The following is a 26,832-nucleotide window of genomic DNA, read 5'->3' as shown; positions in this document are numbered from 1 at the left end:
AACTTGACTCTGTTCGATGACTTACTAGCGATATTCTGTACAGGCATAAACTACATTGTGTTTTGAATTCACCTACTGCTAACTCTACTTGTTCAAGTTTTTCTAAACACTCTTCCCTATTTTTAAATGAAGTTAGGGTTTAGGAAGAGGCATGTGTGTGTTATTTTCTAGTCCAGTTTTTTTCTTTTCTTTCTCAAAATTATACTGATTCTCCCCACTCCTTCACCCCCTTGCTCCCAGAACATCATTAGTTCTCAAGAGGAGTTAAGGATGGTTACAAGTGGTGAACTATATAAATTTTCACCAACTATGCTCAGGGGAAGAAAAAAAATTCTATAGATCCAAAGATGTGTTTATTAATTTTAGCATTATGCTTTATAACTATACATATGCCTCACATATTGTGTGCATGTGTTAAACATTATATAATAAAATTTAACTTAAAAAAGAGGTGCTTTATTGCAAACCCTCCAAGTCTTCATTCCCAAGTTTACTACCTAAATATTTACCTATTTTTAATACCTCTCTCAACAAAGTGTTATATATTTGTGCTTTGTTGCCTCTTGTCTTATTCTTATCATCATAACTTCCGGGCTTGATCAAAGTTCCTGCATATTTTTTTTTCCTATTAAGATTCTGTAACTTCGAAGGTTAGAAAATGCCTATGCATTTTGGAAAGTTGTCTGTCAGTTTACCAGACTATGTTTTTTTGGGGGGGGGGGCGGCGCATGCCCAGTCTCTTGGGATAGTGTCTACATCTTATGATCTGCGACATTATTGCTCCAGAACTCTTGAGTCATAATGTTTCTGTGGAGATTAGTGTTTGGCAATACAAGAAGTACTAAAAGAGTTAAATAATTCAAAGTTATTTTTATTGGATACAAAAAAATTTTAAAGACAAGAAGGAAAACCTAATAAGCAGGGCCAGAATTACAGCTTAACATACCCAACTGGTGCCTTTTTAATTACAGTACTTTCCCCCAGAACTTTTTAATCCTATTACTTTCATATTTAATTAGGAGACTAGTTAAAACATAAGCCAAACAGAATTATTACAAATAGTGGGGATAAATGGTGGCTGTAAACAGCTGTTTTGCCTGAAGTTAAAAGAGTTAAGGAATCTGAACTCTGTCAAATTTTCCCTGTAGGGCCCAGGTCCCCTCCCCAATAAGCAGATTTTGAAAGACAAAATAGTCTTGGAGTGGGGTGTAGACAATAATAATAAGAAAAAGAAACGAAATGCTTACTGTAGGTCTTGTCCATTGACCATCCTAACAGCCTCTGGCTCAGGGGCAGGTGCCGTTTGAATGACAACTGGTGGACAAGGCTGGGTACAGAATTCTTTGTGAGAGCCTTTATGTGTTGCCCAGAGCTATGAATTAGGATAGGGTTCGTTTGCCACCCGTTTCACAGTGGATTTTCAGGGTCAGTGCCAGGACTGTGGTTTTTTTCTCTTAACCAGCAATTTAATTTCAGCCAAACTGATGTTCTGAAAACGTAGAACAAGTAAAGAACATTTGTCTTTCCTTCTACGTGCAATTTTAACAAAGTTCTCTAAATCTGCTGTTCACTTCTTCAGCAAATCTGTGAGGGTTTACCATGTACTTTATGCTAAGAAGACATCCCTTGCCCTCACCTAGTACATCATGTTCCTGGAGTATGATATTCTTTTGTGCTTTGTGTGTCTAGTAGATTGGTGGGGGGCGGGGGGGGGAGGGCGGGTGATGAGTGTGTGATTAGAGAGTACGTGAAGCCCAGCACAACAGCAGGATGAACAAAGGACATGAACAGGCAGCATCCAAAAGAAGAGATGCAAATTATCCATAAACATATGAAAAGGTTCTCAGCCATCCTAAGGGTCAGGGAAATGCAAATTTAAAAAAAAAGATACTAGTTTTCTGTGTCTTTTAGAAGGTTGTTAATATCCTCTGTTAGATTGGGAGGGGTGGGCAACTCACAGACTCTGCTGGTGAGTGTGTGACTTGCTATAACCTTTAGGGAAGGCAGACGGTTTCTGTGAAAGTTTGGAACGTGCATGCCGTATGACCTGGCAATCCCAAATTCAGAGCCCAGCATTAAAAAGTGGCATGTAAGGATCTGTGTGTGAGGATGTGGATGTTTATTGCAGGATTATTACAGCAAATAAACTAGAAGCAACATGAATGTTCATCAGTAGGATGAATAAAATAGGGTACATGCATGCTATGGATTATTTTGTGAGGAAGGTCTATGATATATTAAATAAAAATGATATGTAAAGTAAAAGCTAGTTGCAGAGTATCTTATGTAGTATGGTCCTATCTCTGCTTTAAAAAAACAAGCCCTATGTCAGTGACCTTGGAGAAAGATATGGAAGGACTGACAAAACTTAATATTGTTTAAAATTGAGAGTGGGGAGGGGAGGTAGTTAACTTTCTCCATATATACTTCAACCAGTTGTTATAAGTGTATAATTGACTTGTTCAAGCATGCAGGCTTTTCCATATGAAAACAATTTTAAAAATTATTTGGTCAATGAATAGGAAAGTCACCAGGAAACATTTTGGAAACAAAGGCTGGGAAATATCACACTTGACTTCTCTGATGCCTCGCATAGCAATCTCTTAGATCTCTGGAAATTTTCAGTTATCTTCTAAAATCCTGCGATTTCCCAACTTTTAATAGAATAAATATATTCGATGTAAAGGATAGCATTTGCCTCTGTCACCAGGATAGTGAAAATAAGATCTCAAGAAAGCTCTTAGCAAGCACTCTTCCTTGCCTTGACTTTCTCTGATCCCATTCTGAGGGAAGACCAGTGGTGGCCCTTGAAGGGGAGAGCAGGCCAATTGCGGAGTTTTCCTAGAGCAGCAGCAGCTCCTCAAACTTGGTTTTTCTATCTGAGGTCTGGAGAGGTGCTGTTTGATGGCTATGTTGGCATTTGAACCTAGGTCTCTTTCCACACTATCCCTGGCTCAGCTGACTTTCTACCTGTCCCATTTCCAACCCTGTCTCTTAATGTGATTTTTGTAATCTTGATAAAATTGTTAAGTTCTTGGCAGTTATAGCTAAAACCAAACTTTTGAAAGCAGTGGAACCTACATCCACATTTTAAAAAGTACATACCATGTAACACTACGAATCCTGCTGGGAGAATCTTACCCCACTGGAAGCCAGGGCTCTGCTGCACAATTTGAAAAAGGTGCTTAGGATTACATCAGTGGTTCCCAAAGTAACATGCGTCAGAATCACCTGGAGGGCCTGTTAAAATCCAGAGTATTGGGTGAGTTTCAGATTCTGTAGGTTTTGTGTAGGGTCTGATAATTCACACTTTTTATTTAAAATTTTTATTATTAGCATATTCATTTTTAAAAATCATGAAATTTCTTTATGCCCTTTGCCTGACCTGTCACGTCCAAAACCCCCTCCCTCCCTCCCATCTCTAGTATCCTTAGGTTTGTTCTCTTCTTATGAAAGTTCAATGTATTGTTGTACTCTTTCTTTCCTTCCTTCCTTCCTTCTTCCCTCCCCACCCCTCGCTCCCTAGCATCCAGTTATGAGTGAGAACATGCAGTATTTCTGTTTTTGTCTGGCTTATTTCGTGTAGCATAATTTTCTCCAGACTTATCCATGTTTCTGCAAATGGCAGAATTTCATTCTTTTTTATGGCTGAGTAGTATTCCATTGTGTATATATACCATATTTTCTTTATCCAGTCATCTGTCGATGGACACTTAGGTTAGTTCCATGTCTTGGCTATTATAAATAGAGCTGCAGTGAACATGGGAGGCAGGTATCCCTTTGACATGATTTCCATTCCTTTGGATATATACCCAGTAGTGGGATTGCTAGATCATATGGTAACTCTATCTGTATTTGTTTCAGAAACCTCCATACTGTTTTCCATAATGGCTATACTAATTTATAGTCCCACCAACAGTGTAGGAGGGCTACCCTTACCCGCATCCTCACAAGCATTTGTTATACTCGGTCTTTTTAATAATGGTCAAGTTCCCAGATAAGGCTGATCTTGCCGGCTAGGGATCAAACTTTGAGAACTGCTGGTTTGGAGGAAACAGCTACCTCTGTTTTGCAGATTTTGTGATGTTTTCCAGCCAGTCCTCTACCCTATTATGGATGGAAAGTTAGAATCTCAGTCGAGGCAAGTTGCCTCGATTTTATCAATTTCACTGAGCTGGGAAAATAAATATTTGGGTTATATTGCTTAATTTTTGTCTGTATCTATTGTAGGTGTTTGGGGATTTAGTAACATTTTATAGATGAATGCATGTGTTTAATCAACAGTGAAAGTCAGAATTCATGGGTGTCGTTTCACGTATGCTATAATGGATTCTTATGGGAAAGAGGAGAGGCCTGTTAGAGATTCTGATTCCTGTTTGTTTTTCTCCATTTATACATACTCAAGGCTTGATGTTATTGATTTCTTTTAATCAAATGTTGCTACATGTGAGGGATATTGAGAACAAAATGGTGACCAGATGATAAATGTGATTTAAATTGTTATAGTCTGATGATGGGTGCATATTTTGGAGGAAATTAAGTGCAATAGCCATTAATTTCAACAAGTGTTTATTGCAGTGTCACCAAAGGGTTATGTTTCTAACATGCTTATCAGTGTCACATAGTGCTTGGCTGTCCTCTGGGACACTCACTTGTCTGGATGTCCTTGCGAGACTGAGATAACCCAGAGCTCAGGAAGAGGGTTCTCTGAAAGGCTTCTCTCCTCACTGATCCCCATATTCTAAAATTCTTTAGCAGGTGAACACTTGTTCTGTTTTTAGTCACTTAGTTTTGGAGCCTTTTATTCTTTTCTAGTGATTTCACATGTTAGTTATAAGCAAAACAAAACTGGTAGTGATAGTGGGGTGCAAGAAAAAAGGGAACCAGGAGGGGAATTTCCACGAAAGAGGGGCTGTACTGGGTGTGTTTCATTCTGCAGGCTTCTCTGAGCTGGCTTCATGTTGGAATCACCTGGAGGTTCTGCTGTGGTTGATGTGGGATGGGGCCTGGGCATTGGTGGGTAAGTTCTCCAGGTGATTCTAACATGCAGCCAGGGTAGAGGACCACTCATCTACAGTCCTCTGGGTCACCTGTGCCTCATTCTTTGACGATTTTAGCATCTGACCCACAGTTTCTCCTCCTATCACCATTTTTGGTGACTTCAGCATCTGTATGGATTGTCCACCCAACTCCCAGACTTTCAGTTCCTTCACCAACTCTGTTATCTTTTCCTCTACTTCAGTCACCTCTCCCACAGCCATTTCTAGACCACTGGTTCTCAGTGATTTTGCCACCCAGAGGATCTTTAGCAATGTGTACATTTTTGACTGTTGCTACTCAGGAGGAAGAGGTGGTGCTGCTGGCATCTAGTGAAGCTGAAGATGCTGCTGAATATCCTACTATGCATGGTACAGCCCTGTACAACAAAGAATTATGTGGTCCAGAATGCCAGTAGTGTTTTTGAAACCTTGCCCTAGTGTCTTTGAAGTTTTTTTTTTTTTTTAAATCCCAAGCCATAGGAGAAATACATCTTATGGGATGACTAACTACAAACACACATGCAACAAAGAAAAATTTTACAAAATAGCATTTACCCTTGTTAGGTATAGTGTATTCTAATACTTTTTATTCTGATTCATTAAAAAAAAATACTGGCCATGACCCACTAAATTGATTTTACTACCCACTAAACTTGCAGCCCATCATTTCAAAAACATGGTTGTGGACTTTATCATTACCAGTAATTGCACCGCCACCAAATCTTGACAAGCATCCCAGTCTGACCCTCACCTTTTCTCTTCCATCTTGTTCCCTCTAGTACCTAGTTCTACTAGCTTCACTCTACAAGGGCCTCTGATCTGGTGATGCTTACTTTTTCATTGTCCATCACCCCTCCCTTATTCTCATTCCCCTAGACCTAGCTCAAGTTCTTGCATACACCCTCAACTCTCTTGACCCCTTTTCCCTTCATCTTACTTTCCTGGAAAAAGCCCACCTTTGGTTAAACCCACCCTTTGCTCACTCTGCTTCAGCCCCAGCCTGGTGGACCTGGCTGGAGGAGACACACATCACTTTTGACTTATGACCACAGTCCTCAAGGGGACTCCTGACACTGCCGGGTCCCCTATGATTCTAGCCCCACATTCATTACTCTTAAGCTGGTGACCTGGCTTATTTCACAGAGAAAAGAAGCAATTAGAAACCAGTTTCATCATCTGCCCATGCTAAATCTACTAACCCGCCAGCACCTGTAACCACACATGCATTGTAACCACATGTGCATTGGATCCTTCCTCTCTTGGCTTTCACTCATGCGGGTGTCTCCTGACCATTCTGAATCATCAGTTTCCCTCTCTGATGGATAATCCTCTTCGGAAACATGCCGCTGTACCTCTCATCTTAAGGAAAAAACAGCAGCAGCAACAAAACACTCATGACCCTGTATCCTAGTCAGCTCTTCTCCTGTTCCTTTGCTCTCCCTTCAGAATACTTTTGAAAAAACTGCCGTATTCTCTGATGCCATTTCCTCCCCTCTCATTCTTTCTTGAATCTGCTCTACTCTGGCTTTTGCTCCACCCCTACACCGAAACCACACTTCTTAAGGTACCCACAATATCCAAGTGGCCAGGTCCAGCGGCCAGCTCTTTGTCATCTTCTGCAGCCTCTCCACAGCATTTAGCAAGCTGATTGCTCACTCTTTGGGACCCTTGCTTCACCCGGCTTCCATGTCCATCTTCGCCTGGTTCTTCTTCTACTCCCTGGCCGTTCGACCTCCAGCTCCCTTGCTAAGTCTTGTCTTCCTGGCTTCTGAAAGTTGGAGGTGCGCTCTCTCGCTTCCTTTAGGAGTCTTCTCCAGTATCACTGCTTGAAGTCATGCTGGCATCCCCTAGCCCTCACTCTCAAGACTCTTTTTTCTTTTCATATTTATCATTCCCTGGTATTACATACATGACTGATTTATTCTCTATCTCATGACACGTAAATATAAGCTCCAGAAGAGAAATCATCTCTGCTGCTGTATCCCCAAGTGCCTAGAATAATGCCTGGCACATAGTAGGTATTCAATAAAAAATTCTTACTCAATAATTGATGAAGGAAACTTGCTGGTTACAGAGGTTAGCCTTGGATGGGGAAAAATAAATCTTTTCTCGATTTGAGCTGAGGAAAAGCATAATGTTGAGGTGGGATAGCAGTGGCTCATAGTGCAGTATTTTCAGGTCACGTGTTGAGAGTGGGGGGGGGTTCAAGTATTGAATGAAGGAAGCACACCCTTGTTAAATACTTGTCAAGTGATAGGCACCTGCAGAGGACAGCTAGATGGAGACAAATGGTTCCCTCTCATTTTTATCTCTTAAGAGAGGCACTTAAGCAGTCCACTTGGCAACTTTTGTCGCTGGGTTGAAGACGATAAATTGACTTGTCTGAAGTGTTTATTGTTGACCTCAGTGTTCTGGTGACTTGTTTTGGTGAATGACTCATCCCCAGAGTCCACACGGGGAGATGTCTCCTACTTCTCAGAAGTGCTTGAGCTCACGAGAGAGTGAGTTCCTGTGGATGGGTGGGGGTATTCAGTTGTTCCTCTCAGCACTGCTTTCTCAAGCACCTGGCTTAAAGAACCCCAAAGCTTTGAGTGTTTAACTTAGAACTCTTCCCTTCCCTTTCTGTTTGCATTGCTTTAAGATAGCAAAGGTGCCAAGTGTGGCCCGAGGTCATGCATGGCAAATCTTTGAAGGGAAGCATGGATTATTCCTGGGTTTGAGAGATTACATTGAGGATACTTTAAGAAGCTTAATATTCTCCTTGAGCTCTCTACTGGGCTCAGCACCTGTCACTCCTGGGCCCTCCCCACAGGGCAAAAGGAGCTCACCCTGTGGGTAAGATGTCTGAGGTACAGCCACAAAGCAGTTGGGTTTAGTACACCCCAGAAGAAAGGGCGGATGTCTTTATGGGACATATTAGAGTGATTTGAAGGAAGTTTATTTTCATTATCAGTATTTTTTTTTTTTTTTTTTAAAGAAAGGGTGGTCTGAATGATTTTAGGTCAACCTCTTCCTTTGATAAGGAAATAACTAAGGCCCAGAAGGCTGTGACACTTGGCAAAGTTGGCACTGGAACCCCACTTTTCTGACCCCCACCAGGTGCTTTCTCTTTTTCTTGGGATGTGCTTTTGGATCCTGCCTTTAATTCAAGGCGTGGTACTTGGCCCTTGGGTGTGTATCAGAATCGCTAGGGAAGCTCATTAAAAATGCTGGTTTCTGGGCTGGCCCGCCCGTGGCTCACTCGGGAGAGTGCAGTGCTGATAGCGCTAAGGCCGTGGGTTCAGATCCTATATAGGGAAGGCCGGTGCGCTCACTGGCTGAGCATGGTGCAAATGACACCAAGCCCAAGGGTTGTGATCCCCTTACCGGTCAAAAAAAAAAAAAAAAAAAAAAAAAATGCTGGTTTCCAAACCCCATCCGACTCACTGAACTGAATCTCTGAGGTTGGGGCTATAACAGGGAGGCTCCTAGGAGAGGTGGCCCAAGAGGGGTGTGTAAGGGGGTAAAGGCAGCAGGGGACTGGGGACAGGCACCCTGCAGGGCAAATGCCTGCTGGCCTTGCACACTGGATAGACAAAGCTCCTTTCTGATGCAGAAACAAGCTTCTCAACTGGGTCACAGTTTGCACCCGACTCTCCTGCACCACCTCTGGTTACTAAGTAAGACTCTGTAGGGTTCCATTTTTAATGCATCTAGAAAGGACTTTTTATCTTCTTTGGGAACATTTATTTTTCTGGCATTTTCCCGATGTATTTTGTCCTACATATGTGAGAATGAAAGCTGCATTCAGTTTGAGAAAAATCACCTCCCTCAGGGCTTTTATGAATCCTCTTGATTAGGGTCCCTAGGTGAGGGAGGGTGGCTCCTGGGATGGGGTCTGGATTTAACCCGCTCAGAGAAGCTGGTGGGGTGGGGGTGGGGGATGAGGCAGAAGCTGACCAGGAGCGTTGTTCTGACAGAAGGAAAAGGGGGTGTGCACTGGCTGTGCAGGGATGCATTTTGACAGGTAGGAAGGATGCCAAATCATTTACTGGTTCTTGCTGGTGAACTTGCTGATGTTTGGGTGCTCAGATCTTGTGACAGTTGCTACTGTGGAGCCTCCCATGATATGTTCTCCCAGTCCCCAGCTGACTCTTTGACGAACCTCGTAAGTCATTAATATGAAGCTTTATGAATGTACCTGGTGAAGATACTAGAACAAGCCCTGGGGACTCTGAGAAGCATCAGATGGCACTTTTCTCTTGAATTGGAAGCTGGCAAATTTTATCAGTTTGCTAGGGCTGCTATCACAAAATACCACAAAGTGGGTGGCTTAAACAACCGTTCTGGAAGCTAGCAGGAAGACCAAGGGTTGGTTCCTTCTGAGTACTGTGAGGGGGAGTCTGTTCCATGCCTCTCTGCTTGGCTTGTAGATGGCCATCTTCTCCTTGGCTCCTCACATCATCTTTCCTCTCCTGTTTTGTCTGTTTCTGTGTCCAGATTTCCCCCTTTTTTATGACACCAGTCATATTGGATTAGGGGCTACCCTAATGACTTCCTTTCAAACTTGGTTATCTCTGTAAAGACCCCCATCTCCAAATGAGGTCACATTCTAGGGAAATAAGAGATAGAACTGCAATACATCATTTTGGTGGGAAGACATAATTCAACCCATAACACAGATAGTCACACTGACTTCTGTCTCAGAATCTGAATCTGATGTGGAAGGCTTGTTAGTGAAGTTATCTTTTCAGGCTAAAGAACCCTATTCCTTAAATGTGGGATTCTGCACCTGCTGGTTCTGTTGACCTATACTTGGCACTGTACATTTTACTAATGCCTTCCACAGTGGTTGCCATTGTAACCCTGTGAGGCAGGTATTATCATTAGGACTTTGAGGAAGCTGAGGCATAGCAAGAATTATACACTAAATACTGGGTTAAGTTTGACTCAAGCCCAGGTCGTCTACTCCATATCATAGATTTCTCCTGGGCAACTTATTAAAAATACAGGTTTGTGAGGCTCTATGGAATCTTTCTGAATCAGAAGCTGAGGTTGCAACCAAGGAATCTGTAATTTATCGTTTCCCCTGGAGATTTTGATGCACTCAAAAGTGTGAGGACTAATGCACTCTACCATGGACATAATATTTTAGAGGGAAAAAACCACCACCACCACCATCAGGTTGTTATTTGATTTTTTTGTTAGTTGGCTTGCATGGGAGACCCTAGGAGGCATCATGGAAAGGTACCCATTCAAATCATGGGGGCATTACAAACCTTAGGGCCCAAGGGAATTGGCTTCTTGTACAGCACCCCTGCCACCATACCGATGGGCAGGGTCTGAACTCTTTGGCTGCCCAGGCCGTGCCAATTGTCCCTCAGCTAAAGGAAAAAGAAATCTGACTTAAAATTTCTGTGCTACACAGATGAACCTTGCACCACAATGGGGTGGGGTGGGGTGGGGGGAGATAAATCGAGAGGTTGTGGTCACAAGTAAATACCACTTACTTTATCAAAGCAAACATAAAACCAGGAAGAGGACAAGGCAAGAAAAAAATTGTGATTATTAAGCATTTATTGTTATAAATATACATATTAACTAAACTGTGCTGGAGCATACACAGTGCAGAAGAATCACCTGGAGAAAATTTTAAAATATGGATTCCTGGGCCCCACTTCCAGAGGTTTCTTTTTAGCAGGTCTAAGGTGGGACTCAGAAATTCTGAGCTGCAAGTCCAGGGACCACACCTAGAGTAGGCAACCCAGTATCAGTGAAATGCCATTATGTAGTTCACCTGTTGATATTGCAATGATAGTCTCTCTGAATAATGAAAATGTTTCTAAGCCCTGGCCTTAGCCTATGCGTTACAACCCATACTCAGGACCAATGTTCAAGTTATGTCACCATATTAACTTTATTCTAGTGCTTATATAACAATACATGGAGTCTCAGATAGGGGTGCTTTTCTTAGAGTGTGGTCCTTGGGTCACCACCAGCGGAATTACCGGGAATTAAGGTGAAGCATTATACCTGCCCAATCCCAAGAGATTCTAATTGGGTAGGTCCATGTGGGGCTCACTAATTTGTAGTTTTCATAATCAGGTGATTAGTAGGCATACTAAAGTCTGAGTGCCACTGAACTAGGGCTTGAAAATCATTTCTGCTTTTTACTAGAAGCCAGTCATATAGTGGAGTTATAAACACTGTTTGATTGTTTATAGTGGCATTTGTTCTCATTTTCTGGCTTGTAATGCTGTGGTCTCGTCTGAAGTTACCAGGACCTCATTCTGCAGCAGAAATGTAATTTTAGTAGATTGGTAGATTTCTTTTTGAATAGTCACCCCCTTCCGTTTTTATGTAAGCTCATGCAATTTATTTTAAGATAAGTCTTAAAACAAAAAAAAAAAGTTATGTTTCTTGTCCTGGTAAATTTCTTTGAAGCATTGATAGTATGTGAAATATATTAGAGATTTTTGGAGTTAATTCAAGGAGGCTTTGTGGTCTTAAACTGCACATGTGGTTAAGAATGACCTTTGGTAGAAATATGTTTGTATTCTTGGGCTCTGTATGCATATTTAAGAAAAATCGGTAAATGCTTTCATATGGGAGGGGAGCGTTAGGATGAGGTATTCGATGAGGTATTCTTTCCTATTAGTAAAGGAGATTTAATTGCATTGACCAGCACAATAGATCTTGGTATTCTATGCTCCATGCCTTACAGATGTTTCTACAAATTGATTTTTTTCCCTGGAGACAAGATTTTCACTTCTGTATTCTTCCTTTTGGCAGAATGGGGACCTTCACTTTTAGAAAGGGGAGCTAAAATTAATTTTGTGTCATTGGGTCATGTATGCCCATGTCACTTTATATAATGTGTTCTTGAAAAGTTAGAGATAAACTGCTTTAAAAACTGCAGCAGGATCTGCATGTGTTTGTCAAAATTTATAAAGCTATAACTAAAAAGGATGACTTTTACTGTATATAATTATAATTCAATAAACATGACTAAAAAATGTATCAGGGGAACTTGTTACTTTAGTCATACTTTTTATGATTGGCTTGCAAAGTCAAGATTCCTTTTATTAACCAGTCCCCCCCCCCCCCCCCCCCCCGCAGGACCCTCTCTGTTTCATACTCGTTTGAAAACTGTTCTATGAGCATTCTCTGAGTTAGTGCTTAGTGGGGTGGGAGAAGTGGAATTGGTGCAGGATTACTGAGCGGTGGACTTGGCCTCTCGTCCATTACTCTTAATCATTTTCTTCTTAGCACCACATCTGGTACATGTCGGGAGTTCACAGAGCTTTGGGGGATGAATTAAACCATCATATTGATAAAGAAACTGAGGTGCACAGAGTCCAAGTGGCTTGTCCAGATGTGATGATGAGGTGGCAGAAGTTTGGAGAAGATCCTTCTGGTCTTCTTACTCCCAGGCCAGTGCCCTTTCACTGTGCATTCTCCACCTTATGTCTGGTAAATTCATATTTTATAAGCTGGGAGTCTTTTAAACCAGGGTATACCTGTATGCTTGATATGGTTTTGGAGGCAGCCCATTCTTGTGGAAGGGCCCTGGCTTTGGAGTCATTCCATCAGTGTGGCAAATCTTTTTCTGAGTGTCTGCTATCTGCATGGTGGTTATAGCATGAAACAAAACAGACCTGAGCCCTGCCCTCATAGATAGCACAGTCTAAAAGGGTTTGCGTGGAGAGAGGCATTAAAACAAGCCAGAAGACGTATGAGTGTTGCAAAGGATCACATGCACTCTGATGTAGGACCCTACCACACAGTGGCCACCATTTATAGAGTGACCTTGGGCAAGTCACCTAACCTCTGTAAACCTCCGTGTCCTTATCAGGAAAATGGGTATATATCTTTATATTGTGGAGTTGTTGTGAGGATTCAATAGATGATGGGCGTAAAGCAGCCTCTGTGTGCTTCTGGTCATATGGTAATTAGTTGTTAACTCCTTAGAGAAGGTTAGTAAATGAATGTGTATGTTTTTTTGTCCCTGTGCTGTGTCAGTCCTTTTAGACAACCTCACAACAGGAGTTTGATATGTTTTTTTCTTCTCTGTTTTGGGTCATCTTAAGAACAGTGGAAGAGATGTATGGGAGGGCTGTGCTGGTTGGTTTTGCTCATTGACTAATGAGGTTAGGGTTGGAGCAGAGCTTTTTAGCCAGAATGCTGAGTTACGGTTACAGGTGAACTGAGGTAGTGAGTGATGCTTTCTGTACTTCCTCAGTCCCTCTGGGGCTGCCAGGACTCAGACCCTGCAAATATGATCGTTTTCCAAGTGTGCCAGAACTTGGAAAAGTTTAAGAGATCATTCAGCTTTCTAAATGTGCTCAATGGGGTCCCCAGAAGTAGGGGCTATGTTATTAGATTTTAAGTTAACTGAAGAGAACAATGGAAAGGAGGCAAGGGCAACCACAGGAGATTTAAACAAGAGATGTGAATGATATTTCGTGTAGTTCAGGGTTTCCCACCGCATCAGAGTACTTGGTAAATTTACAGCTCACCAGGCCTGCCCTGGTGTGTTTAAGAGTTACCCCATGTGATTATTACCAGGGACGTTTGAGAAACATTGGATTAGATCATTAGTCTCTTTGTCCTTGCTATTTAAAGCTGGTCCCTGCACCAGCAACACCAGCATCACCTGGGAACTTGCTAGAAATGCAGAATCTTAAGTTGTACCCAGACCTACTGACTCAGAATCTGTATTTTGATCAGATCTTTAGGCAAACCTGGATGCATAATAAATTTGGGGTAGGGCTTGCCTGGAGGGCAGGGACACCTGTCCACATTTTAAGCCCAAGAGATGGTAGTAACAGGGACCGATAACCTCTTCTGAGGAACTGGAAGAGATGGTAGGCCAGGGATTTGAACTCAGATTTTTGGCCCCAAATTGAGAGCTCTGCCCACATCCTTTTGGTCTTCTGGTTTTCACTGACTCTTAGGGTCTGTCACCAACTCTGATGTCAGGGCCCTCACTGTCCTGTTAATGTTGCACCTCGAAGAATGATACTGGGGACAGGAGAGTATGTTGTCTGGCATGGCTGAGACCACTCAACTGTGTCATAATTCTTGGCATTCATTAACTCTGTTAGGACACCTTCTCACTGTTCCTGGGAGGAGACTTAGATCCAAATGCAAAAGTCCCCAATTTTAAGGTCTTGGAGACCTGTGAGGGTTTGCATCATACCAGTAGTGGGTCCCTGAAAAAGTTTTTTTATTTCCATCCTAGGACAGGATCTGATGCTGTACAGTTTTATTAATTCTCCTCCAGACTCTTAAATCCTCCTCTGCAAGCACAATGTCAGAGAAAATACCCTGTGAGGCACTTGCCAAATGGCTTGAAATAAGCTTCAGTGCACATTTCCGAAAAAACAATTAGAAGCTTATTTGAGGAACTAAAAAGCCTGCTGTGCTAGACATTAGTCGGAGAAAGCTCAGTGCCAATTTGGTAAACTCTCCCGAGCTCCTTCCCTCATAGCCTCTGCTCGGAGAAACTGAATTAGGGGAGTGGAGGACTGGGAGGAGGGAAAAGGGAGCGTCATATCCCAAAGGGAAATGAACAAAACCTGTGTCTTCTCCAAGGGGCATTGAAATCTTTGCAGATAAAATCAAGCAGAAAGGGGAAGGTCATTATAAATTCATCAACACTTGAATCATATTACTAGTTAACACTGATGTCCTGGCCTGGAAGACTCTTTAGAAAACTGAGCCCTAGTGAGGTTAGGACTCAGCCCAAGGTCACTCACACATTGGGTTAGGGGCAGAGCCTGATCAGGATCCAGGGATCTTAGTCCCGTAAGCTGCCTCTTGTGCTCTGCCTTCCGTCTGGGATGGAAGATGCTAAGAATGTAAAATTACAGTTATTTGATCCAGATATGCTGACCCTACCCCCTTTATAGATAGCATGGTGATTTTTTCTTTATTTTTAATAGAATATTTTAATCTGCTGGTTTCATTTGTTAGTCCACCTTACCTGTGCAAGGGTGTCTGGCTATTTTACCTGCTCCTAATCCTGCTGACTGGGCCAATTGTCCAGCTAGGGCTAGGTCTGGAGCTCATAGACCTCCCAAGCCCCTTCCAGATGGGTCACAAACCCTTCACACAGCAGGCTGGGTCCCCAGACCCCTCACATGCCAGTCTGGGTCCCCAGACCCCTCACACGCCAGGCTGGGTCACCAGACCCCTCACATGCAGGTCTTTGAGCTAGGTAACTGGAAAACGGGTCCTTGGAAGCCGTAGGTTGGAGAGCAGGTTGGAGAGCATGGCCGCACAGGGCGCACAGGGCGGATGCCTGAGGCAGATGCCTAACTCCACCCACACACACAATTTGCTTACAAAGAATGCACGCACCACCCCCAACTGGATGGGCCAGTGAGGGGGCTCGATTATTCTATTTTCCCAACAAAGGGATAAAGATCAGGAAAGAAAAATCTCAACAAAGGGATAAAGTTCAGGAAAGAAAAATCACAAGCTGGTAAATATCCTCACTGCTGGGGATGATACTCCAGGCTGTATTTCTCTTGGCTTGAGGCACCAGGTAGTGTGGCCTACAGAACACAGGACAGGGAAGCCTCCGTACTGTTAGTGGCAAAATGTGTTCAAAGTTGGGGCGCGGATTATATGCTATTGCTGAGGTCCACAGGAACAGGTGCATATCAGGTTTTTAAAATTAAATTGTGAAAAGGCTAAAACTTTACAGTGATTCCTTTAGCTTGAGTATGGGACCCAAACGGGCTCCAATGCAGAGGCATGGGGAGGATGTAGCCATTTCTGTGATGAAATGCCAACTTGCTGTGTGGAAAATCTGAAGCCTGTTAGGTTTATGCCACACACTTTAGCAATAGATTACACATCATGCTGGTTAAAATGGCTTAATGTGTGTGCCCATTTTGTTTTTGTCCACTAGATTGAAGTTCGAGGGCAGGAACCAAGCCCTTCATTTCTTTGGCGGTCCAAGGGCATGTTGTTAAATGATTAGAACATCCAGCTGCAGTGGTCAAGGGAGATTGCCTTGGAAGATGAACTTGAGCTAGAGGCCAGGTGCAGTGAATTGCGGTGTCCTTCCATGTGGTGTTGGCTGTGTCAGCAAGACCATTACAACTTCCTCTCAATCAGATGTCATATTGGTTGAACTCGAAGTATTAGCAAAAAATACATAATTTTTTGAGAAATTAATTTCTTTTAGCTTACAGTAGAAGCAAGTAGTCAGTGGTTCCAGAGGTTTAATTTGATTGGAAAACAAGCAGGAAGTGGTGGATTGAAAGGGGTAGGAAGGGATTGGGGAGGGGAATCCCATGCTTCGATTTCTGTGGTGGAACACCAGTGTTCCAGGTGAATTTGGGTTTGAGAACCACTGGGCTTGGTCTTGCCACTGTCAGTGCAGTAAGAAGCCACGGCCTGTTGTTCTCCTGGTGTCTCAGGTGCTGTGGTCAGTAGGCTCCTTAAAGTGTGGTCCCGAGACCAGCAGCAACAGTATCACCTGGGAACTTATTCCTATGGAAATTCTCCAGCCCCATCCCCAGCTGACTGAATCATAAACTTTGGGCTGGAGCCCAGGAACCTGTGTTTTAACAAGTTCTCCAGGGTATTATGAACACTGAGGTTTGAGCACCGCTGTTGTACAGTACTTAGCAGCAAAAGCTGTTTGGATGTTCAGTCTGGTGGGTTGTTTCCCAAAGCATTTCAGTTAGGTTGGTTTCTTGTTCTGGTGACGCAAGCCAAGTCGATGGGGTAAATAAAGTAGATTTTTATTAATTCTCAGTAATAATTAACAACAGCCCCAAAGCTGGATGGAGAGGACCATGGAGCCCACCTCAGACTTGGTTCTGCTAAAAACAAACTGGTTGGGACGAGAGGAGTAAATTTAAGGACATTTCCTCTCAAGGATGCCTTTCAGTGTTGTTCCTGTCAAGAATAGACAGACATGGACAGATCTCAGGGAGGCAAGGGTGGGGGAGGTACCAAAATTGCCCCGGGCCTTGCAGGGAAGCAGGTTTCCACTGAGGAAATATTGCAAGTGGCAGGGCAAAGACATGGATGTTTTTCACCTGTGTTTCTGCCGGCTGCGTGAAGGCAAAAATGTTTGATGAGTGTTCTTCTCCTAAAAGGACTTTTTCATTGTAACAGTTGAAACAGAGCTCTCTGTTCCAGAAACATTTCCTGGTAGAGCAAATGTTTCCAATTGAAACAAACTAAATGTTGAGATAGGATTTACTTTGACTTTGAGGGGAAAGAGGACAGTTAAAAATATCCATTCAACTCTCTCTCTCAGTTCTGGGGAAACATACAGCAGAATAAGACAGGATTCCTGCTCCAATGGGGGTTACCCAGAGGAAAGGGCTAGCTGCCAACGTTTCCTGGCACAGGGAACAGAACATACAAAGGGTCAAGCCAGCATGCGCAGGGTCTCTGTGACCTGCAGGGAGTTTTTCCTGGCTGGAATTTGTGGTCTTTGCAGTGTGGGAGGCTAAGAAACTGTCATCAAGCTACATTCAGAGATCCAAGTTCCATCTTTTCTTGTAGTTTATGTTTTTTCCCCTGAGTTGTGGGGGTGCTTCTCCTTGTCCATAGGGTCAATCACATCGTAAAACTTAAATGTACCCTCTTTTAGTTGAAGATGTAATTGGCTTAAAAATAACTTCAAGGAGGTCAGGTGTGGGTAGAGGTTGTGCTGATTCTGAGGAGTGTTGGGGAAATATAACTAAAAATGAGATCTTTTTTCAATCCAGGAAACCTCTACAAAGGTAGAAGAGAAAGAACATAATTTTATTATCGACTAAGCAATAAACCAGAATGTGATGTGCCTCACAGGCAACCTGCTAAAGGGATGCAAAGAGGGAAAGAAATCTCGCTCTTTTATGTAGCTAAGTGGATAACACCCATTATATTCATGTTTTCAAGATTAAATTGCTAAATTTATGTATCTTTAAGACTGGCGGTAGGGTTTGCAGTCTGGAGTTGGGTGACAGCTGAAGGTGGGCCTGTCTCCTCCCTGATAGATAGCATTATTTTCCTTTATGTTACATTTCACAGAGATGGCTCTCAAGTCATTGTGAGAGAGGCTTATTTAGCATTTGCGCTGACAGGAACAGCCCTGACCTTTGGCCCTGGTAAGGGTGGTTTGAGTATCCTGGAATTCAGGGCTTAGCCTGAGCTCATGGAGCCGCCTAGGAGACCAGTGCTCTGCCTTTGATGTGGGTGTTGACCCTAGACAATTACCTCTCCTCTCTGCCTCAGTATCCTCATCTGAAAAATAAGGGGTGGGCCTAGAGTTCTGTGATCCCATGACATGGGGGCTCTGCTCCCCTCCCCATTTCCCCGAGCTGCCGTTTCTTCTCTCCCGGTCCTGACACCCTGGCCAGCAGTTCAGTGTTGTCATCCAGCTGAGAAGTCTGACTGATCTACACTGCAGGTCATGGAGTTGCAAATCAGCTTTTGGAGCTTGAGCTGGGGAGTGCCTTGCAGATAGCATCAGGTGTTAGGGCACCCAATGGCACGGTCACTTGCTTCTCCCCCAAGGCAGGACGGTCTCCAGGAATAATACTGCATGTGATAGTTGTTGCATCTGATAGTCCTCTGTGGTTTAGTCCTTGCTCCTCCTATCTGGCTCACTCTGCCTCTGTAAGTTAATGAAAATCAGTTTCCCTTCCTCCCCAGCTTGGTTCCTTCTTTCCCCTCCACTCAGAATCAGGAAGAGTCTTTGTGTTTCCTCATCAACTTAGTTTCTGGGCTTTCTCTAGAGGATGTGATAAGGCTTTACATGGCTTTTAGACCAACCATATTATGCTTCCTCTAATGCCTGAAGCAGCTTAGAAAATTACTTTATTATGTTCTTATTAAGGACACTCCAAGAAACTTTGAGTTAAATGACAGTGTTCGTATATAGAAATTTCCTCTCAGATGTTGCTTCAATCACTTGATCACCCTTCAATTACTGGACCAGAAAATTGTCTTCCCTGCCTGATGCAGTCCTACTGTGGGAGCCTCAGATTTGGCATGTGGGTTCTAGAAGAACTGAATGGGGTTTTTTACGGCGTTTTGTGAATTTAGGGCTAAGGAAAGCTTCTGAGGGCTGCAAGCCCTGGAGGTAGAAGTTCAGTACTTGAGTCTTGGCCATGGTGCCAGTGGACCAGTGGGCATTGAAGTGGCACCGTTGGAGGTATTATGTATTGAGTGGGACAAAAGTGGAAAAACTAGGCTTATCAGACCTTCCCCTCCCTTTTACTTTTCTGGTCTCCCTTCTCATCCCACTTTCATCTTCAGACCAGTATGTGGTTGTCTAAGTGCTTTGACTTTGCCACTTCTGGTTACCTGCATCCTGGCCTGTTTTGAATTTTACCTGGTATTAAATGTAGAGAGGATACAACATGGCTTTCCCCCTCATCCTTGGATCCTGATGTGGCATAGTGAGAAGGAAGGGTCCCCATGAGAAATAGCTGTGGGCAGGTTTCCCATTGTGGCGAATCTCAGATTCCTTGTCTATTAAATCCACCTAATGATATGTCACCTACAAGATGGGACCAGATTGGACAGTGGATATTCTACACTCAGTGCAGTGCTTGGCCCACAGTAGGGGCTCTGGCAATCCATCTCCACTCCCTTTCTCTTGGAGAGCCCTCCCCTCCCACTTATCCTTAATAAAGTACATTCTGATGATACACTGTTCTAGAATCAAACAACAACACAAATTGCTCATGCTTTTATTCTTTGAGTTGCCCTCATGACTTCTGACGATTAAGAAAATAAAGCATTTGGTGTGCAATAATTTGGGAAGAAGAAACCTTAGACCTCTGTTGTCTGATATGGGAGTCACTGGCGCAAACGGCTTTTGAACTCTTGAAATGTGCCCAGAGGGACTGAGGAACTGAATTTCTGATTTTATTTCATTTAAAATAATGTTTGGAATAACTTGGGTATGTGAATCAGCTTTTTCAGCTGTAAATGTTATGAAATCAAAATACAGATCAAGCGTTTCTGATGAAGGTTTAGCATCCAATTTGAGATGTGTGCTGTAAATGTAAAATACACACCAGATTTCAAAGCCTTGGCATAAAATATATAAAATATTTCATTAATAACTTTTTATATTGATTACATGTTGAAATGATAGTATTTTAGATATATTGAGTTAAAGAAAATATGCAAGGGTACTTTAAAAAGTTCATGGAAAAATAGAATTAAATGTAATATGAATCTTTCCATGAACTTTTTGAAGTACTCTCGTATTATTAAAAGTAACCACGTATTTCTTTTTACATTTAAAGTGTGGCTACTAGAAAATTTAAAATCACATAGTGGCTCACATTGTATCTCTACTGGACAGTTCTGCCTTAGACCTTGGTGTATTTGAAACTGGCTTGAAGACCACAAGGAAGCTTCTGGTGCCAGCAGTTCTTAGAGAGAGTGATGCTTTCTGGAGTCTTCCTCAGTGGTCTGCCAACATTGTGGAGCAGAGCTGGCCACTTACAAATACCAAACTATTGGAGCATCTTCCTGATCTTAATACAGTACCTGCTGAGGGCAAATTGGAGAGATACCTTTCTCCATAAAGGTTGCACTGTTCCGGGAAGAGGCCTGAATTCTTTATTCCCTGACAGCTCCAGGGTCTCCTTATCCCTGTCAGGTTTAGTTCTTGAAACATGAGCTTCTGCCAGGACTCTTCGAGATTCCTTGCTGATCCAGCTTTGCTCCATTCTGATTTCTTATGATAGGCTCTCCGTTGAAGAACAATTAAACCAATCAGCTTTATACAACTGGGAAATTCAAAATGCTGACTCACTTTTCAGACGTGCTGAAAGCTGTGTGGTCCAGAATTTAATGTATTCACAGTGGAATGGCGGGCCCGGGGAGGTACACTGCCAACTAATGGAATTATGTTTAAAAATTTTAAATGCTTAATTTAAAAGGTAATACAGTTTGAGTTGAATAAAAATTTTCAATAGGATTTCATGTCACTTTGGATGATAATGATTGGCTAGTTCTGACTTTTCCAAAATTAGTTGTGTGTGTTAATTGGTAAGTTCAAAAATGTTCTTTGAGTACTCCTGTGTGTAGGATATCCTGTTTGGTGTTTTCTGAGCAAAGAGAGGTGTGTAAAATGCCATTTTACTAGTTGGGGGGTTAACACACTTAGACCTGTACCTGCATATGAAGGAAAACAACATAAGGTTGTATAAGAAACTTAAAATGAGTGTTACTGAAGGTAGGTTTAGAAGAAAGAGTGATCACTGTGGTCAGGTAGGTTTTAGGGAGTTATTCTCTGTATCAGACCTGCCTATCTGGGGGTTTCTCAAAGTACAGTCCAGGCATCACTTCCATCTGAGCTGGATCACCTGAGATGATTGTTTAAGTGCAGACATTGTTGTAGTTGTTTGATTCTAGGGTGGAGGTGAGGCCCAGGGATGTGAATTTTTTAAACCTCCTGCTGTGGATTGATTGAATTGTGTCCTCCAAAGTCTGCATATTAGAAGCTTAATTCCCACTGTAACTGTGGAGGGTAGGAAGTCCTATTATGGTAATTGAAAGGTGGGGCCTTGAAGAGGTGATTAGATTGTAGGACCATGCATAGTGAATGGATTAACAACAGTGGTCAGGGATGTGGTTCTGAGGGCTTTAAAAGAACACGTGAGAGTCTCCCTCTCTCTCTCCTGCTATTTTCTGCCATGTGAGACCCTTGCATTGTTGTAAAGACACTACCAAAGAAAATGTGTTCCCTGGACTTTGGACTTCCCAGCCTCTGAAATCATAAGCAATAAATTTTGTTTTCTTATAAATCGCCTCGTTCCGGGTATTTTGTTATAACTAACATCCTGTTTCTGGTACCAATTTTCTGTATTAGTCTGTTTCTATTGCTTATAACAAGTACTTGAAAATGTGGAAATGGCTTTGGAAGTGGGTGTTTAGGAGAGGCCGGAGGAATTTGGAGGAACAGGCTAGAAAAAGCCTAGATGCTGGTGAAAGTTTAGAAATCAAGAAAACCAGGGAAAATTTTAGAGATTGGTTAAATGGTGGTGACCAGAATGCTTATGGAAGTATAGACTGTAAAAACTGTTTTAAGGAGGTCTCAGGTAGAAGTAAGAATGAGTCTTTTAGAAACTGGGGCAAAGATCACCCTTGCTATGAACTGGCAAGGAACTTGGCTGCATTCTGTTCATGCCCAGAAGCTTTATGGAATGTGGAACTTCAAGGTGCTGACCCATGGTATCTGGTGGAAGAAATTTCTAAGCAGCAAAGCATTCAGGAAACTGCATGGCTACTTGCAAGAGCCTATGCTGAGTTATGGCAGAAAAGACATGACATAAAGCCAGAATGTATAATTAAAAGGGAAGCAGAGCGTGAAGATTTGGAAAATTTGCAGCCAGGCCATGTGGTAGAGAAGCAGAGAGCATTTTCAGGAGAAAAAGGCAATGGTGCTAAGAAGGTTAGTGCAAAAGAAAGGAATTATCACAAGAAGGGGAAAAAGGCCCTGAAGGCATTGCTGAAATCTTTGGGGCCATCCCCTCCATTTTACATGCAAAGGCCTAGGGAGACAGAATGGTCTCGGGGAACAGGCCCGAGGTGCTCTCCATAGGCTAGCTGCCCAGGGCCACCTCGGGATGCTGCTTTCCACACCAGCACCCTAGGTGCTTTAGCTGCTCCAGTTGTGGCTAAGTTGGCCCCAGGTGTGGCTGGACCTGCAGCTTTGGAAAATACAAGCCGGAAGCTTTGGTGGTGTCCACGTTATATTGTGTGCAGGCTCACAGAATGCCAGAGCTGTGGAGGATTAGGAGCCTCCAACTCGATTTCAAAGGATGTATGGAAAAGCTTGGGGACCCAGGAAGAGATCCGTCACAGGGGCAGAGTCACTGTATAGAGCCTTCACTAGAGCAATCCCAAGCGGAAACACAGGGTTGGAATTGCAGCAGAGAAACCCCATCAGCACCATGTCTAGTGGAGCCATGAGAGCAGGACCTCCATGGAGACCCCAGACTTGTGGAATGCCCACCTGGGAGAGCTGAAGTGTGTCCTGTAACCAGGAAAGCCACAGGAGTGGAGCTGCTTGAGGACTTGGGGACCCAGCCCCCACACCAGTGTGCAGAGGACATTAAACGTGGAGTCAAGGTACATTATTTGCCAGCTGTAAGATTTAATGCCCGCCCTTTTGGGTTTCAGACTTGTTTGGGACCTGTTACCCCTTTCTTTTGGCCTGTTTCTCCCTTTTTGGATGGAAGTATGTACCCTATGCTTGTCCCACCATTGTATCCTGGCAGTAGATAACTTGTTTTGATTTCACAGATGGGACCTTGGACATTTTGAGTTGAAATAAGTTAAGACTTTGGAGATGGATTTACCCATGAGAAGGACATGAACTTTGGGGGCCAGGTGTGGAATGCTGTAGACTGATTGAATTGTGTCCCTCAAAGTCCATATATTAATTCCCACTGTAACCGTAGAAGGTGGGGGTCCTATTACGGTAATTGAAAGGTGGGGCCTTGAAGAAGTGATTAGATTCTGAGGACAATGTGTAATGAATGGATTAATAATGGTGGTCAGGGGTGTGCTTCTGCGGGTTTTAAAAGGAGAACACGTGAGAGTCTCTTTCTCTCTGCCTTGCTATTTTCTGCCATGTGAGACCCCTGCATTGCTGTAAAGCCACCGCCAAAGAAGACCCTCCAGATGTGTCCCTTGGACTTTGGACTTCCAGCCTCCGAACCTGTAAGCAATAATTATTTTTTTCAAATTACCCAGTTCCATGTATTTTGTTATAAGGAACACAAACGGACTCCCATTTCCTAAATGCACACACTAATGGGTGCATGACTTCAGATGGTTTCTTATTCAGAAGAATGAAAGCAGTTGCTGTTAATTTTGAATCACAGCTTTTACTATTTTACAGTAACTGTCTACTACCCAAATTATCTGAGCATTAGGCCATTTACTCTGCAGCTTTTCAGAGCAAGACAGCCAGAGTTAGGAGGAGCCTGGAGCTCTCCAGGCTAAAGGTACCAGGAATCCCTTGAGTTATTGCTGCTGTCCAGCTGTTGTTTACCATTGGCCTCATCCTGTCTCCTGGGACCCCTGCGGTAATGCAGAGATGCCTCCCACAGGAAAATCCCCATGTCTGTCCCTCATGCATTTTTTATTCAACCCATCTTCAATGCCTCCTATGTGTGGTTTCTGCCATTCTTTGGACACTGGTTCTCAACCCTGGCTGATTAGAAACACTTGCCGAAGCTTGTAAGATGACAGTGCGTGGACCCCTCTCCTGGAGATGCTGGCTTAGATGGTCTGCAGCAGAGCTTGGGTACTGTTCTTTTTTAAAAATTTTAATTGACATTGTCATTGAATGTACATATGGGGTACAATTCACCTCATGCATTTCTCATTTCTTTGTGGTGAAAACATTCAAAACCCTCTCCTCTAGCTATTATGTGATATACAAAACTTAACTGTTAGCCATAGTCACCCTACTGTGCAATAGAACATCAGAACTGATGAGGCTTCCCTTAAGGGAGGCAGCTGGGTTGTGAGCGGCTGTGGAAAGGAAAGAGAGATGAGAAGCCGGGTAGTGAAGGCCTCGGACAGGCTTGGTCCTGTCTTCCTGGGGGGTAGAGAGTGGACTCTGGTGGTGGCAGCAGACAGAAAGAGTGCTTGCCCTCCCCCCAGCCCATCAGCCGCTGTGGTCTACTTCTGTGGCCCCCAGCTGCACGGCTGGCTGCCTACTGGGACTAGCTAACAAGTCTCACTTGTGACTGTTCATTAGGCCCACCTGGGAGCTGTTAAACCACACCAGCGCCCAGTCCCACCTCACACCAGTTTAATGTGAAACTCCGCACTGCTGCCCAGGCATCTGTAGTTTTCTTAAAAGCTCCCCAGGTGACTCTAATTTGCAGCCAGGGATAAGCACCCTGGGGGGCAGATTCTCCTGTGTGCTTAGAGCTCTGCCTGGGATGTGCCTTTCCCTCATGGGGTCCTAAGGGGCCTCGCCTCACAGTCAGTGGCATTGACCTCAGTGGGATCCAGTCATGAGACAAAACTGCCTTAGCACCAAAGGGGCTGCCTGGGTTTTTATAGGAGAAGGTTGGGTTTCACTAGAGTCATTTCCCAAGAGGACTGGGAGAGACTGGCATACAGTTGTTTCAACGCGTTAGTGTTTGGGGAGTGAGTCTTCCTGGCCTGGCGTTCATCTTCTTCCATACATAGGATATCATAATCGTGTTTTGTTGTAGAAGTGGTATGAAAACATTTGCATAGGATGTGTCCTTTTTGGGTTTAATGACACCTCCTTCAAGTGTTGGTACACCAGGGCTGGAGTCTCAACCTGCCTGCCTTCTGCAGGACCCCTTTGGTGTGTAGCTTTTGCATCAATATTCCTAGTAATAGTTGCTCGGTTAACTGCCCTCATTGTGGGGAGAATCTACTCATTGCCCCACTGTAGGGAAAATGAAATATAAATGGACAGGGCTCCCTCAGATGTTTGGAACCTTGCTGAGCATTTTATGTAAATATATAACTGTGCACATGAGCCCAGGTGTTCCTGGGCTGTGGATGCACATGGGCACCCAGGTGTTCCTGGGTTGTCTGACTTGCACCCAGGTGTTCTGGGTTATCGGACTTGAGTATAAAGGATGAGTGGCTCTGATCTACAGGGTTCCCCTCCATGCCCTAGGGGGGCCACAGGGAGGCCACTACTGCTGCTGCTGGAGGCTGTTGCTGCCACAACCCCTGGGACCCTCCAGGAAGCCACTGCCACTGCTGCTGCTGAGGAAGCTGAGGAATCTGAGGACTGAGCTCGTGTCGTCCACTAATGGCTCCTGGGATCTTTCCCAAATCACCTAGCTTGTGGACCTGTGTGTAAGGGGTCTGGTGACCCAGCCAGGCATGTGAGGGGTCTGTGACCAAGTCTGTACAACGTGTTTGAAGGGGCTCTGAGCCCTAAGTCCAACAATACAATTGGCTACGTCAGTAGGATTCTGACAATTGCCCTAGCAATACACCCACATACAGTAAATCAATGTTCATAGACAGCCTTCAGCCTGGACTTGTGTTTGCACTGTTGGGAGGTTTTAAAACCACTACCCTTTTGTTTGTGGTCCTCAATCTCTCTCTGAGGCTCTTGACCTGTTAACTGCCTCTACTGGGTAAGGGTGGGGAGAGTCGATGATGGGAATTGTATCTCTCCAATATGTGGGAAGCCCCTACTGAGATATGGCCCGGCCATATCTTGCGTTTCTGTGGGAGCGTTTGTCCTAAGGCCCTGTCTGGGGAGGGCCCTGGAGAAGCCCATGATGTGGTGTCTTAGAAGTGACTCTGTCATTCACAAGCTCCTTCCATCCTTTATGTGAGCTGCTGAGCATCTGTGTCAAGGCTTAAGGCAGGGGTAGGTATGGCCTGAAGTAGTTCACCATTTTTCCTCTCCCCGTTTCATTTTAACACTCTAACAAGCATTTATAAAGCCCTGTACCAGACACCTTGGGAGGCACAAAGGAACAAAGCCATTGCTGCCCTCCTGGGGCCTCCCACCTGGTCTGGGAGCCAAGTATGTCCCTCATGCCCTGGCTGTGATGGGAGCGGGGGGACACCTGCTATGGGCTTTGGTGAGGACGGGGATGGGAGGAGAAGAGGGAATGTGGACAAGAGCCTTTCAGACCCGGATATCTCAGCCTGGACTGGCTGGTGCATTCTTTGCATGATAGTGGGGACTAAGCCTTAAATGTGGAAATTTGCCTAAGCACACTCCTAGTCAGATAACCAGGAACTTTGGAGCATGCAGGGAGCAAGCTGTTCATTCAGAAAGAAAGTTCTGTTTTTCCACTGTGGT

At 43.8% G+C, this 26,832-nt stretch overlaps 1 protein-coding gene across 12 annotated transcripts in view; it reads left to right on the top strand.

Annotated features, from left to right (window-relative positions):
• The window catches only part of TLN2 (talin 2), a 410,967-nt gene that overhangs the window by 2,730 nt on the left and 381,405 nt on the right, over positions 1-26,832 (top strand). The gene's annotated exons all lie outside the window — the stretch shown is intronic.

This window comes from Cynocephalus volans, chromosome 3 (assembly GCF_027409185.1).
Source record: "Cynocephalus volans isolate mCynVol1 chromosome 3, mCynVol1.pri, whole genome shotgun sequence".
Classification (NCBI taxonomy): Eukaryota; Metazoa; Chordata; class Mammalia; order Dermoptera; family Cynocephalidae; genus Cynocephalus; species Cynocephalus volans.
The sequence above is the reverse complement of the archived record's forward strand: the minus strand, read 5'-3'. Positions and strand labels throughout refer to the sequence as shown.